We start from the raw sequence: 15,578 nt of genomic DNA, 5'->3' as shown, positions 1-15,578 counted from the left end.
ACAGATCAGTAATAGCCACTCATCCTTTAAAGACTCTTAAGGTTCTGGCTGCACTCCACAATCCAGTGCCAGCTTCAGATATATGAGCCATCACTAACTGCTTCTCAAGAGCAAGTTTGTTACTGAACCAGCTAGTAAGCAAATCATTACAAAAAGCAAGTTTGCTTTCTGAGCAATGGGCCACTGTGCAGCGTAGACAGTCTCGTGAAGGTATACCCTGAGAACTGGTGCTGGTGGTCTACAATAATCCTTGAAACACTATGTTTGGAATCATAGAATAGTTTGGATTGGAAGGGACCTTAAAGATCATCTAGTTCCAAGCTCCCCACAAACATGATCAGGGACACATCCCACTAAATCATGTGCCCAAGACCCCATCCAACGTGGCCTTCAACACCTCCAGGGATGGGGCAGCCGCAACTTCCCTGGGCAACCTGGGCCAGTGCCTCACCAATCTCGTGGTGAAGAAATTATTCCTCATGTCTAGTCTAAATCTGCTCCTCTCCAGTTTATAGCCATTGCCTCTAGTCCTGTCTCTACAAGCCTTTGTGAACAGTCCCTCCCCAGCTTTCTTGGAAGCCCCTTCAGGTACTGGAAGGTCACTATAAGGTCTCCATGGAGCCTTCTCTTCTCCAGGCTGAACAACCCCAACTGTCTCAGCCTGTCCTTGTACCAGAGGTGCTCCAGCTCTCTAATCATCCTTGAAGACCTCCTCTGGACCTGTTCCAACAGCTCCATATTCTTCTGATGTTGCAGATTCCAGAACTGGACACAAGACTCCAGGGGGGGTCTGGTAAAAGGGGAATAGAGGGACAGATCCCCTCCCTTGACCTGCTGGCCACACTTCTTCTGATGCAGCCCAGGGTTTGGTTGGACTTCTGAGCTGGAAGTGCACATTGCCGGCTCATGTCAAGCTTCTTATCAGTCAACAACCCCAAGTCCTTCTCCTCAGGGCTTCTTTCAGTCACGTTATCCCCCATCCATGCACTGAAACTGCATATTGCCCTGACCAAGGTGTACTTGTCTGGTGTTGTAAGGGGACTCCAGTTCCAAATGCCATCCAACCCAAACTATTCGATGATTCTATGATTCTATGATCTTATCACCTGTCACTTGAGAGAAGAGACCAACGCCCACCTCGCTACAACCTCCTTTCGGGCAGTTGTAGACAGTTAAAAGGGCTTCCCGCAACCTATTTTTCTCCACGCTAAACAAGCCCAGTTCCCTCAGCCACGCCTCGTAAGTCTTGTTCTCCAGCCCCTTCACCAGCTTCATTGCTCTTCTCTGGACAAGCTCCAGGACCTCAATGTCTTTCTTGCAATGCGGGGCCTGTTAGGATTAGGGTTAGGAGCCCGTTTTATTTGTCATCTCCAGGTTCCCAGCCAGGGGTTGGAGCATTATGCCGTTATCAACCACGTCACAATGGCAGATGAACAGGATTTCTACAACCACCAGGACATTACAGTGATCGTAGCACTATGAGTCCAACCACGCTGCACACAAGACAATTCCATGTGTGCAGTTTCAACGGTTTCATGCAGAGACGAGAAGCCTAATGTACATACAAACATACAGCCTTTGCACAAAGCTTCATGAGAGGAAATACACCTTAGAAAATATGAGTCCATGATTATGCAGAGGGTCTCTAAATGAGTTCTTGCAATGTACGCTGGAAAAATTTAAGGGGTTATTACTCTTAGCTGCCTGCCCACACAGGCAGGAGTTACTGCCCAAAAGACAAGACTTATTGCAGTTTCAGTGAAAGCACCAAGCTATGACCTCTGTAGCTGAGAGAAGGGTATATCACCCTTTCTGCTGCCTCTGCTGCTGGGGTTATAATGTCTGGCAGAAAAATGGAGCAGGTATTTTAAATCACTCCCACATGACTAACCAAAGTTCATCTCGAGGTACTCTCAGGAACACCAAACTAGAAGACCAACGTCCGTACACTTATTTGCTGTCCTACACCTCACGCGTGGAGTCTTTGCAAAGGTTAGAACCTCTCAGTTCATCCAATAAAGTATTTAACACTGCTAGATATATTAAAATACATCTTCTGTAATTAGCCAGGAGAGAAAAAGCAGGTACCAATAGATGGAGTAGCAAGCATCAAAGGAAAATCTCATTTTCAGGAGAGTCTTCCAGCTTTCCCATTCCTCTGGAACATCCAAGACATCTCTCTTATTGACAGTGGGGTTTTAAATAAAGAAATGCTCTAAACTAGAGCCAGATCCTCAGGAGATCCAGCAGACATAACATAGGTCCCATTTACATGCTGCTGACTGTACTCAATTCTATAGTTCAGTCTTCTTATCTCTGTTAGTATAACTGCAAATTAGCACAATATGTTCTTTAAGCAACCATGTCAGCAGACCCCTCATTGCTTGCCAAATAATTATCTTTAAACTTCAATGTCACCCCTGCAGGCTTTTATGTATAGCGATGTATCTTTTAAAAATAATTTTTTTATACATTCTGAATCTAAGCAATGTTTATTCACCAGCTGATAGGGTTGATAGGGTTAAGGAATGTCCTCATGTGAACGTACGCATCAAAAATAACTTACTTCGCAGAAGCAGGGTGATACTTAGATGAAATTTAGAGTTTAGAGCATTATTTTTCATTCAAGATACTGTCAGAGAAAAGGAATAGTTTTTTTTCTGAATGAGATATTTGATAAGGAGAAACTACCCCTCAAAACACAAGCAACACACAAAGCTGGTCAGAAATGAGACAGTTCTACTATCTGATGATAGGATCATAGAATGGTTCAGGTTGGAAAGAACCTTAAAGATTATCCAGTTCCTACCCTCCTGCCATGGCCAGGGACATTTTTCACTATATCAGGTTGCTCAGAGACACATCCAGCCTAGTCTAGACCACCTCCAGGGATGGGACTTCCATGACTGCTCTGGGCAACCTGTTCCCGTCCCTCACCATCCTCACGGTAAAAAAAATTTCTTCCTAATATTTAATCAAAATATTCATTTTGGGACAAACCAAGAATTATTCTGATATTTCCTGTTGAAGCAAACGGAAGCCTTGAGAAAATTCTTCGCATTTTTCACATGAATCATTTCATTTGACTCAATTCTCTCATAGTTGCTAGTAATAAATGCAAAGAAAATGATGAATCGGAGTCACAACACTGGTAGGAGGCTGCAGGAAAGGAAAATCAACAATTATTAGGGCATCTACCATGTGGGAGACAGGTACTCCAGCTATACTACTGCCCAATGCATGCCAATATATGTAGGTTAGAAAGTCAAAACTGCACTTTTTTTTCAGAGGTTAAATCAAGAGGTCTTCTACCGTGTGCAAAGTAGTTAAGATGTTTCTGTCACACATGGGTGATGTAGTTCCAGATGTTGTAAGTCTGAGAAGAAAAGTTAATCTGAATCTGCAGCAAGCCCCCTAGGGCCGCTGCTTCCACAAGATTTGCATGACCCAAATGTAAACACACTAGATATTAGGAAGAAATTCTTCATGATGAAGGTGGTGAAGCACTGGCACAGGTTGCCCAGGGAAGCTGTGGCTGCACCATCCCTGGAGGTGTTGCAGGCGAGGTTGGATGGGGCCCTGGGCAGCCTGGTCTGATGGGAGGTGTGCCTGCCCATGGCAAGGGAGTTGGAACCAGATGATCTTTAAGGTTCCTTCCAAACCAAACTGTTTTATGATTCTATGAAAATAAACCAAGATTCTCCTAATTATCCTTTTTTACCCCCCTGCTGAATTTTGACCTGACTTGAGCAGTATTCCCAAGACAACTGCATCAACAGATAGTGAGTCAGATGTCTGTCAAACAAGTAAAATGAGCCTTTGCTTCTCCCTGGAGCCTTTAGATAAGCGCTACCAGGATGGGGATGGGAATGCAGTGGGGTAGGCATCATCTGATGGAGGAACGAGTGTGTGATTTATTGCACGAGCCCTCATGTGAGCAGGAGCACAAGGAGATCTGATGGACAGCAGCCAGTAAGCAACAAACGTGACACTTGATGCTGTGGATGTGGCCCTGGCATGAAGCCCTGCTAGGAAAGCTCTTTGCATGGCATGCTGGTATGCTGCTGGAGGGTACTCACAGCAGCAAGGAAACAAACTGGTTCCTCCACCCTATTCTTTTCAAATTCATAAAATCATAGAATAGTTCGGATTGGAAGGGACCTTAAAGATCATCCAGTTCCAACCCCTCTGACATGGGTAGGGACACCTCCCACTGGATCAGGCTGCCCAAGGCCCCCTCCAACTTGGCCTTCAACACCTCCAGGGATGGGGCAGCCACAACTTCCCTGGGCAACCTGTCCCAGAGCCTCACCACTCTCATAGTGAAGAAATTCCTCCTTACGTCTACTCTCAATCTGTCCCTCTCTGGTTTATACCCATTACCCCTCATCCCATCACTACAAGCCTTTTAAACAGTCTCTCCCCAACTTTCTTGGAGTTCCTCTTCAGGTACTGGAAGGTCACTATAAGGTCTCCTTGGAGCCTTCTCTTCTCCAGGCTGAGCAACCCCAACTCTCTCAGTCTGCCCTTTTATGGGAGGTGCTCCAGCTCTCTGATCATCCTTGTAGCCTGCTCTGCACCCATTCCAACAACTCCATCTCCTTCTTATGTTGAGGATTCCAGAAGTGGACACAACACTTCAGATGAGATGCAACATCAATAAGGGTCTTGTAGCAGTTTGTTCTGTTACCAGAAACATCCTGCATTGCCCTGAATAGTGACTAACCCTTGGTGACAAGCAGGACAACAGAGCAAAGCCTGGAGTATGAGTAAGATCTGTGCTCCCTAGGACTGTTCCACATAACCAGCTCTCCAGTTGCCTGTGCTTAGGTAAATGTCACATGCGCTAAATAAAGACTGTGACTAATTGATTTCTACTGGGAAGGAATGAGGAAAAACAATTGTTTTGTTGTTGTTTTTATTTTTAAAACATCCAATTACTGTAGACTGGCAACAGTTGCCAGGACAAGCTGTTCCAGTTTCATTCCCGGTGCCAGGGAAACGGGCCATTTTAAGGAGTGGTTCATACAGGCAAAGAAATAGAAATACCCAAAAAGCTGAAGTGTCAACATACAGTAAAATATGTTAAAGAACAATTGCAAACGACTTGGGATTACAGCCCCTGAGAGGGGCTGCTGAGGTGAATTAGTAATCTTATTGTAGCTCTGAAATTGAGAGCAGCATTTGAAAGCGCAGAAGAACATCAGTAGGACTTACCCAAGGGGAAGTCCAGAGAGGTCAGTCTTGCTCTGATCACAGTTAACTTTTCAGGTCTACCCTGAATTTTTTCTCAGAATGGCCTAATAATTACTTTTTAAATAAAACACTAGCAATAGGAAATTATTTCATGTATTTGATTCAGCTAAGAAGACACAGGGCCCTGCCAGGCCAACTGCTTAACTCCACAAATGAACAAGAAAATTCCTGCTAAAGGAGTCCTGCTGCTGTATCCAACCTTCCCTGCTCCCTTTAAGGCTTTGTTTGGAATTTTGTTTTCAACAGACCCTCTGTGCATGAAAGAAGAATCTCTCAGTACTGCCTGGATAGAGAAAGATGGTTTGTATCCCAGACCACTTGCAGCAGAAGCATTTTAGCTATAGCTAGATCTGAGTTTAGTCATAATAAACATGAAGTTGTATTAATTATGAATCATAATATTGGACAATATATCTAAATGGGATTTCATTTCTTCTTGAGTTCAGAATAGCTGTCTCAGGCCAAATTTCTCTAGGGTTTGAAAAAGTATTTAGGCAAACTTATACTGCTAAAGTAAGAACCATATGTTTATCTTAAAAACCTTTTAGAATCAGCAGAAGTTGAATGAGTCTGCCAGGCTATAATTCTTTAAAAAGCAGCCTCAGATTATTAGCAGTATGGTCAGCTCCAAGCATTTAGTATTTACGAAGGCTTGTAGTGATAAGACTAGGGGCAATGAGTATAAACTGGAGAGGGGCAGATTTAAACTAGACATAAGGAAGAATTTCTTTACTATGAGAGTGAATTTCTTCACTGGCCCAGGTTGCCCAGGGAAGTTGTGGCTGCCCCATCTCTGGAGGTTTTGAAGGCCAGGTTGGATGGGGCCTTGGGTAACCTGATCTAGTGGGAGGTGTCCCTGTCCATGGCAAAGGGGTTGGAACTGGATGATCTTCAAAGGCCCTTCCAACCCAAACTATTTATGATTCTGATTTCAGAAACCAGTCACCGCTCTTCAACTTTTCAACTACAAAACTCCTACCCTTCTGGCTCCTTGATGTCTGTTTTGCATGGAGACAACGCCCTTACACAAGGGGAAGACAGACAAAGTGAGTGAAATGAAGTCGCCTTGTGAAAATTTGTTGTGAATCTCCTTTTGGTGAAATGTTTCTGTTCTCCTGGGGGTTACAGACTCTTTGCCGTACATTCTTCTTTGTCAATAAGGTTCATTGTTTGGCCTACATCTTCTGTGAGCACCACATGGTTTCCTAGTATCAAGAGATGAGATTCCATCTGTGGATCTACAGTTCGGTTCACGAAGGGGAATTTCACACAGAGAATAACAACACCCAAACAGCCTAACTATAACTTTTGCAAGACTGCAACAGCTATTTGAACTGACACTTATGGTTGGTTCCTACCTAAAAACAAGTCAGTTCAAAGCAAGAATTTCTTGTGTTTACTTTCATCTTGAAAACCCAGTTTTCCGTCTGAAACAGTTTTGAAAATGTGTGATTAGCCACCTACCTGCCTCTTTAAGCTTTTTGTTTGAATTAAAGTTGTTACAATCAAGATGATGTGTCCTGCTTGTTCTGTATGGTGCTCAGAACATTTATGGCTCCCCACAACAAACACTTTGTATTTCAGATGAACAAGCGTAGATATCTTAATTTCTGAACAAAAAAAACCTCGCCAACAAGACAGAACAATTCCTTCTTTCACACGATGGCATATGCCGGCTAATTAGCCACATGAGACACCGAACACTGCAGGAGAGACAGATGGCAATTTGGGGCTGATAGTCCTACAGCAATGGAACAGCACATTGTTTGTTGGCAGAATATATTGCCACTTTTGTGTTGATGTCTGTGGAGTAATCATAGCAGCTCTTGGTCTTGATAGTTACAGCTTCTCTCAGAATAGATTCTTATGAACTTATTATTATTTTCTTTAAAAGTTCAGCTTCTTGATAACAAGGACAAGAGGGCAGGACAAGAGGAAATGGCTTCAAGCTCCGCCAGGGGAGGTTTAGGCTGAACATTAGGAAAATATTTTTCACAGAAAGGGTCATTGGGCACTGGAACAGGCTGCCCAGGGAGGTGGTTGAGTCACCTTCCCTGGAGGTGTTAAACGCACAGGTGGACAAGGTGCTGAGGGACATGGTTTAGTGTTTGATAGGAATGGTTGGACTCCTGTGGATCCTGTGGGTCTCTTCCAACCTGGTGATTCTGTGATTCTATGAACAAAAAAATAAATACACAACTGCATAGGATGTGATGGGAAGAGTTGATTACTCTTCAAATTATGGATCTGTATAGGTATTTTGGTTGCATCCCAGATCTATTTTGTAAAGAGATGCACAATTTACTTTCCTTGCCCTTCTATATTAATGGCCTCAAGCTCCACCAGGAAAGGTTCAAATTAGACATTAGGAAAAAGATTTTCACAGCAAGGATCTTCAGGCACTGGCAGAGGCTACCCAGGGAAGTGGTTATGTCACCATTCACGAAGGTGTTTAAAAGACGGTTAGATAAGGTACTTAAGCCTTACTACTACTACTACTACTTTTAGCCTGGAGAAGAGGAGGCTGAGGGGAGACCTCATTGCTCTCTACAACTACCTGAAAGGACGTTGTAGAGAGGAGGGTGCTGGCCTCTTCTCCCAAGTGACAGGGGACAGGACAAGAGGGAATGGCCTCAAGCTCCGCCAGGGGAGGTTTAGGCTAGACATTAGGAAAAAATTCTTTACAGAAAGGGTCATTGGGCACTGGAACAGGCTGCCCAGGGAGGTGGTTGAGTCACCTTCCCTGGAGGTGTTTAAGGCACGGGTGGATGAGGTGCTGAGGGATATGGTTTAGTGTTTGATGGGAACGGTTGGACTCGATGATCCGGTGGGTCTCTTCCAACCTGGTTATTCTGTGATTCTGTGATTCTGTTAAGGATATGGTTTAGTGGCACATTGGTATGGTTGGACTCGATGATCTCAAGGTCTTTTCCAACCTGGTGATTTCATGATTCTATGATCCCCAGACCATGTAAAGGGCATGTGTGATAGATACACTCTCCAACTATGACACCAGATCAGATCATCAGGAAACGATATTGCAGGTTATACTATGACACACCAATGCAGATAACCTACTAAACTCTTGGTAGTATGGCAAAATAACCATAAATGTCCACTTTAGCACTTGAAGACCAAGCTCTCTCATCCCTCTTCTTTATCATCTAACTCAATTCTAAATACTCAGATCCCCACAGAAAGGGATTATAGAATCATAGAATCACTAGGTTGGAAAAGACCTTTGAGATCATTGAGTCCAACCATACCTGTCCACCACCAAACCTGTACTGAACTTGTCATCCGTATATTGACCTTTTCTGGATATATTTCCAACTTATTTAAAGATGAAGATCTCAAGGTTCTGTTGGTAGGTTTGCACCTCTGGTCATCATGACTCTGACAGGGGAAACTGGGATAGACGATCTCTATGGTCCTTGTGCAGCTTTTAGATGCTGATGTTGTTCAGGCCATGCATAGTGGAAATCAAGAAAACTCACAGTGACTGGAAACATCCCTTGAAGACTTCACATTCAATTTTAGAGCTGACAGCTTTTTAGACTCAAGAATTTCACTGCACCAAGATGTTGTTCTTCCACTAGTTTCTAATTGCAGTGCATTTTCTGGGGTTTAGGAAACTAAACAGAGCCGTGGACTAGCCATACTGTTTGTAGGTTCCCTTGCATAGTTTAGTTTCTCCCAGCCAATATTCAAGCATGATACAGGGGACAACATAGACAAAAGCCTGCTTCTGGTAGAGATAATGGTGAAGGACAGCATAATTGGTTGAGAGAAGAATGATTTTAGCTCTGTCATCTCATTGCCACAGGCTCAGCGGGTCAGAGAACACACTCTACTCTATTTTTTTTTAGCAGGACATGTGTATTCTCCAGGACCCATAACACTTGAAATCTAACTGAATAAACCTGATGAGAAGTAACATCCTTACCAGCTTGTTGTAAGTGCACCAACAAAAGGCACTTCTAGGAATATGGGCTTATAGTTTGCCTGTTAGCCTGCTCCCAAACATAAAGATCCTTTTACTTGCTGGTCTAGAGTCCTAAAAGGAGATTGCTCACATTGCAAGCCTCAGCCTGCTCCTGCCCCCAAGCCAGAGCATACATCACTCCCTTTAATATCACTTCATGCTTCTCTGCCAGGCTTCTCCCTTCTGGAAACATTTCTCACAATCTCTTTCCATCGCACTCCTGATATTCTTCCAGACCTTCTCTCGTTTCCTGGCTATATTCCCCAAGTCTCCATTCCTCCATCCCTCCATCCCTCCTCTCACATCCTTTCATACTTTTATCTGGCTTTCCTTTTATTATTCTGGTAGATAGATTATTCCTGAGCCCAATGATGCCAACAATTTCCCTTTGAGATGGCCTTCCCCTAAAATTTCTTGTTAGTAAACCCTCAGCCAAGAGCGTTCTTAACACCAGTTCTTAAGGGCTAGCACATTTAGAATCACAGAATCTTAGAATCATAGAATCATAGAATAGTTTGGGTTGGAAGGGACCTCGAAGATCATCCAGTTCCAACCCACCTGACCTGGGCAGGGACACATCCCATTAGATCTGGCTGCCCAAGACGCCATCCAACCTGGCCTTGAACATCTCCAGGGGTGGGGCAGCCACAGCTTCCCTGGGAAACCTGTTCCAGTGCCTCACTGCTCTCATTGTTAAGAAATTTCTCCTTATGCCTAGTCTAGATCTGCCCCTCTCCAGTTTATACCCATTGCCCCTCGTCCTATCACTACAAGCCTTTCTAAACATTCCCTCTCCAGCTTTCCTGTAGCACCCCTTCAGGTATTGGAAGGTCATGTGTGATGCGTATGATGACAATCTTAGATTGCATTGGCACTGTGCAAACGAAGATATGCCCTAGGAAAGAAGTAACATCTCACTTTCTGCAGGAGATTGTGTGCTCACACAAGAAAAAAAAGAGAAAAAAACTAGACACCACCAAAATGAGAGCTAGCACAAATCTGCTGTTCTCATAACAAGAGGAAATGTTAAATTGGTTTTAATGAGGTGCTTTTATGGCATGCTTGTTCCTGCAGCATAGAAAGCAAGCTAGTTTTCCTGCAGATTTTAAGCCATAAAATGTTACCTTCCTCCTCCCACCAGAACCCAAAGAGCCACATAAATGGCTGGTGAATACATTCCAAATGCTATGAAAGTGGTTTGGTTAAATATATCAGATTTGATGAAGAGAATGGATTTTAAATGTGAGCTAAACAGGTGCAAACACCACAGAATTTTCAGCTGCTCACACAGGTTTTGAATTAAGTACTCTTTAAGGAACACTTCATAGGACAGCAGATAAGTCACTCAAGCAGTAGATTAGGTGGAAACCCATATTTGAAGACAGGAAGACAAGCAAAAAGACATTTGCAGATCACTACTATGAGAGAGAGGCCAATCCTGAAATGTTATTAATGAGGCTTGATACATTGTGGGCATAAATTTGGGGCTTCATAAGCGTATGGAGGGAAAAAATAATATCTCTGGATTTGGAAAATCCAGTGTCTTCAGAGGAAACTCCATTAATATTGAATTTCGTATTCTTACTATTACAGGGTAGAAAGATAAACTCCGGACCTAACAGCCACTTAAAATTTCCAAGGAAAACACAGGCATTCTCGCTAGCACATCTCAATCCCTTTAAACACGTAAACGATGTAATTCCAGAGGCCAAGTATATTAGTGAAATGTCATATGCTTATAGATCCTGTTACCCTTATTCAGCACCCTGCTTTTTCCACCTCCCTTTCCTCCGTCATTCCTACTTCATTTGTACAGTACATCCAGGACACAGACCACATTTCCCACTGGTGCTGAAAACAACTTGGAACACAATTAGCCTTGTCAAGTCACTGGTATGCCATATAGGGCTGCCAGCTTTCCCAGCAACTCAGTAATCCCTAGAGCACTGCCGCAGGGTCTGTGATTAACAGAGGTGTTTACATGTCTGAAAATGTACCAGCCTAAAAATAGAAATCATTTTCTTAGCATCCAGTGATGCTGGATTTGTTCTTTTCTCTTTCTTTCCATTTGCCAGGTTGACAACCAAGGCGCGTTTGCTTCATTCTTTCAACTGATATAGGGATCAACAACAACAAAAGAACATCGCGGTTCTGTGATTGTGGATAAAAAAAAATATCCCAAACAAAATACTTTCTGTTGCAGTCCAAAAATAGAGAAACACACAAGAATGTTATCAAACTGGCCTTTTCTGTAGCACAGAGCACAATTCCAAACTGAGGCATCAAAAAGAAGGAGCCAAAGATGATGCTCAGCATCTCCACATTGATATTTTCGGTGTGAAGGTAAGGCTCTTCTGCACAGGGAGAAGTGTTGTAAGACAAGTAGGTAGATTCCTATTTATTTCTCTTTAGATGGATCATGTGGGATAAAGACTACACTGGAAAAGAGCAGTGTAAAGAAACACTATTCCAGCAGTTCCTAGAAGGCTGGCAGCTCCAAAAGCAACGCTTGCATTTTTGTACCCTTTTCTGAAGGTTGGTTTACAGAAGGCTAGGAACAGAGCCATTATTCCTCTCTCACCTTCTAAGGCAACTCATCTCTCGAGAGCCACAAACACAGTCCTTGCTGCCCAGCAAGAGGACAGTGGGTGAGTTCGGCTCCTGCAGATGTGATTGTTCCCATTGTTTGGCTGTTTGAAGATTCAAACAATTCCCATTCACCCTCACTAGGGCAAATAACATCTAGCAGTGCTAGCCCGAGATTGGGTGGTCTTAATCCAGTTTGTGGAACTTAGCTTTGGGCTGAATACTGGTCAATGAATCTCTTTTCTTTTGTGACAGAGACTCAGCCAGACCTTCTTCCCTGTGGCTACCTGTTTAATGGTCATTGCTGGGCTGAAAGCTGCTCCTATAGTGATCAGGTCAGTTATTTTCCTTGAAGCCAGAGCTCGGAAACACTTAGAAACCTTGTGCCCATTTCGTGACATAGAATAGATAGGAACAGGCCTGTGCTCATCTTAAGCTTCACATGAATGGAAAGAACAAATTTCCTTGAATTAAAAGAGCCTGCAGCTCTTTCTTCTCTTGTGAGACCTCATCTGGAGTATTGTGACCAGTTCTGGAGTCCTCAACATAAGAAGGATGTGGAACTGTTAGAATGGGTCCAGAGAAGGGCTACAAAGATCATCAGAGGGCTGAAGCACCTCCCATACAAGGACAGGCTGAGAGAGTTGGGGTTCTATGATTTTGTATGTTGAAATCAGTGCTTTTACAACATCTACAGATCCCTAAGATGAGCAAAATGCCATAGATAATATTAGCATGAGACACTAACAGTCACATCAGGATGACAGTTGAACAAATTCTGCATTCAGCTCCATCCCAACATAGTGTCTACTGTGATGGAGTCTGGGTCAGCTCTGAACCAAGATTCATTCAAAGCCTGGTGCTGGGTAACTTGAATTTATCTGTCCTGGGTTATCGTAGCCAGATGTGGTTTTATTATAGGAACTGTTTGTTTGAGGGCAGAACCCAATTGGGTATTTAAGAACTCTTGTCAACTTTGCAACTTTGAGCATGTTTATACCAAGTACTCTAACTTCATAGACCTTAAATGAGTTAATTCTTTTACTGCTGTGCTTGTGAAATCTGCAAAAGGTTCCTAAAAGCCTAGAGACCTAGATTCTTCCAGAAAATGTTACAGATTCACTTAGTGTCTTTATATGGTGCATTTAGCATTTGACACCCAAAGCTGACTGAGAAGTGACACATTCACGTGTCAGTGCGTTACTATAGGTCATTTCACAATTAGAGATATCAAAGATCACAAGTTGCTCCTGTCAGCATAAAAATAACATTTGCATTTCAGGTGGTAGGTAACCCCTGCACATATTAAAGACATAATCATCTTGGAAAATTTAAAACTTTAAATAGGGGCAGAGGTGAGAGATACTCCTTTAATCACAGGAATACAGCAAAATTCAGGAAAGCCAAGTGAACAGTCAAATTTTTACCTATGAACTCATTGCTTCCAAATGCCTTGGACTCAAAACTTGGAGTGTTTTAAAGGTGCTACATGGAGCAAATTCCTAGCAAAGTCAGTGTGAATTTTATCCCTGTAAATTATTAATGGAATAGGAGTTATTTTACCTCCAAATCGCAATCTACTCTCTACCTATTAAAGTCATCCCTTCACCTTTCCCTGACTCTCAGCACAACCGCTCACAGCGTAAGGTGATGTAAAAAAAAGACTCTCTGAGGACACTGTTACCATGGGATATCCTTAATAAAATGTCTGTCTGACTTTTGGTTCCACATTTAAGCATGGACTGTCATTCTTTCGGGTCCCAGGTTTTTCTCAAACTTAACAGCCTAGTATCAGAAGGCTATTCTGTCTTTCCAAGCCAAGGAAAACAAGCATCTGGAGTTTCTCTACTGGTAGTCTACAGGATGGCCAAGCTTTGAAGCAAAGGTTCAGTTTGATACTTTAAAGGCCACTATTTCTTCTGCTGTTTTTATTCTCCTGGAGCCTGCCTTCTGCATGGTAACAGCAAAGCAGCAAACCTCGACAGGTTTGTTCCTGATTGAACTCTCCCTCAAAGTATTTATCTTTCTAGCTATTACCTGTGGACAGCAGACATGAATTTACCAGCAAGATTGGAACAAATTGAGACTGTGAAAAGTTTTAAATATGTTACAGGGCAATCTCGCATTTTAACTGGCCAAGTTTGTAAAATGACTCCTTCACTCTGGCATCTTAACCCATGATTTCTGTCACTCAGCAGCTACTCCTTAATCAGGTGAATATTTCAGCCATCGAATGAAGGAGTCACGTCTAGATGAACACGCAGTGATTATTCACTACGGTGCCTGATGTGACCTGTTTTCTATCTCCAACATGAGCGCAAAATCCTCCTCTTTAGATGAGAGTGTTATTTTTATTTTCTCTATGGGACTACATACAGATCATGCCTGCTGACAGCATGGTTAAAATATAGCGTGAGAGTCACATCCACATCGTTTGTGTGGCTGATCAACAGCTGAGCTTCATACTGTTCATGAGAAAAGCTGAGGACATTGCAAAATGATTGAGGACCATCCTGTGAAGAATGTAGCTTTCTGTTCCTTTTCTTTCATTTCTGTATTTTCTTCTCCTTTCAGACAGTTTAATAGGTCTTTTTCATGGGTGTAACATTTCTCTCTATCTAAATGTATTATCTACACTTTGCATAGGTTGCTAAGAGGATCATTGAATCTTTCATCTCTCTGTCTCCAATATCTGAAACATATCTTTCATTTACTGAGTGCCAATCATAAGAACAACATTCCACCACCAAAAAGTTTCCATCTCCAAATATGATCATGATATAAAAACCTCACTAAAGTGATCACTTTAATGAGTGACCCATAAATGGTATACAGGCATCTCTGGAGTGAAAATGTGGCTATTTAGCCATTATGGCAAAGATCAATCCTGCAGAACTGTGGAAATACAGAGGTAATTCAACTTTCCAAGACAGAAGTGTAGCATAAAGGAATGGCAACTTAATCCTGTATTTATAACCCCTGGCTGAAGTTGTAGGCATATGTCCTCTTCTAAATCTATTTAGGTCAGCTGAAGATAACATCAGTTACCCTTCCTTCCCAGCTGTTTTGTTACCACAGCACAGAGAGTATTTGAGGGGTGTTCTCATACCTTCCTATCCAGGGCTGCCCTAGGAATTTGAAGGTCTCCATATATTACAGGCTTTTGAATGTCTTTGCCCTGATTTTATAGTTCTGTAGGAATGGGTCCAGAGGAGGCTACAAAGATGATCAGAGGGCTGGAGCACCTTCCATATGAGGACAGGCTGAGAGAGTTGGGGTTCAGCCTGGAGAAAAAAAGGCTCCGAGGAGACCTCATAGCAACCTTCCAGTACCTGAAAAGGACCTCCAAGCAAGCTGGGGAGGAACTGTTTAGAAAGGCTTGTAGTGACTAGGGGCATTGGCCATAAACTGGAGAGGGGCAGATTTAGACTAGACATGAGGAATAATTTCTTCACAATGAGAGTGGTGAGGCTCTGGCCCGGGTTGCCCAGGGAATTTGTGGCTGCCCCATCCCTGGAGGTGTTGAAGGCCACGTTGGATGGGGCTTTGAGCAGTCTGGTCTGGTGGGAGGTGTCTCTGCCCAGGGCAGGGAGGCTGGAACTGGGTGATCTTTAAACTTCCTTCTAACCTGAACTATTCTATGATTCTGTATAGATAAAATCACCTCTGCACTTTGTTTCTCTACATCACTTCTGCAGGCCAGTCAAATTCAATGTTTATCTGTTTTAAGTCCACAGAAATCAGGTATAGA

The sequence above is a fragment of the Phaenicophaeus curvirostris genome, chromosome 1 (assembly GCF_032191515.1).
Source record: "Phaenicophaeus curvirostris isolate KB17595 chromosome 1, BPBGC_Pcur_1.0, whole genome shotgun sequence".
In the NCBI taxonomy this organism is placed as follows: domain Eukaryota; kingdom Metazoa; phylum Chordata; class Aves; order Cuculiformes; family Cuculidae; genus Phaenicophaeus; species Phaenicophaeus curvirostris.
This window is presented reverse-complemented; position numbering follows the sequence as displayed.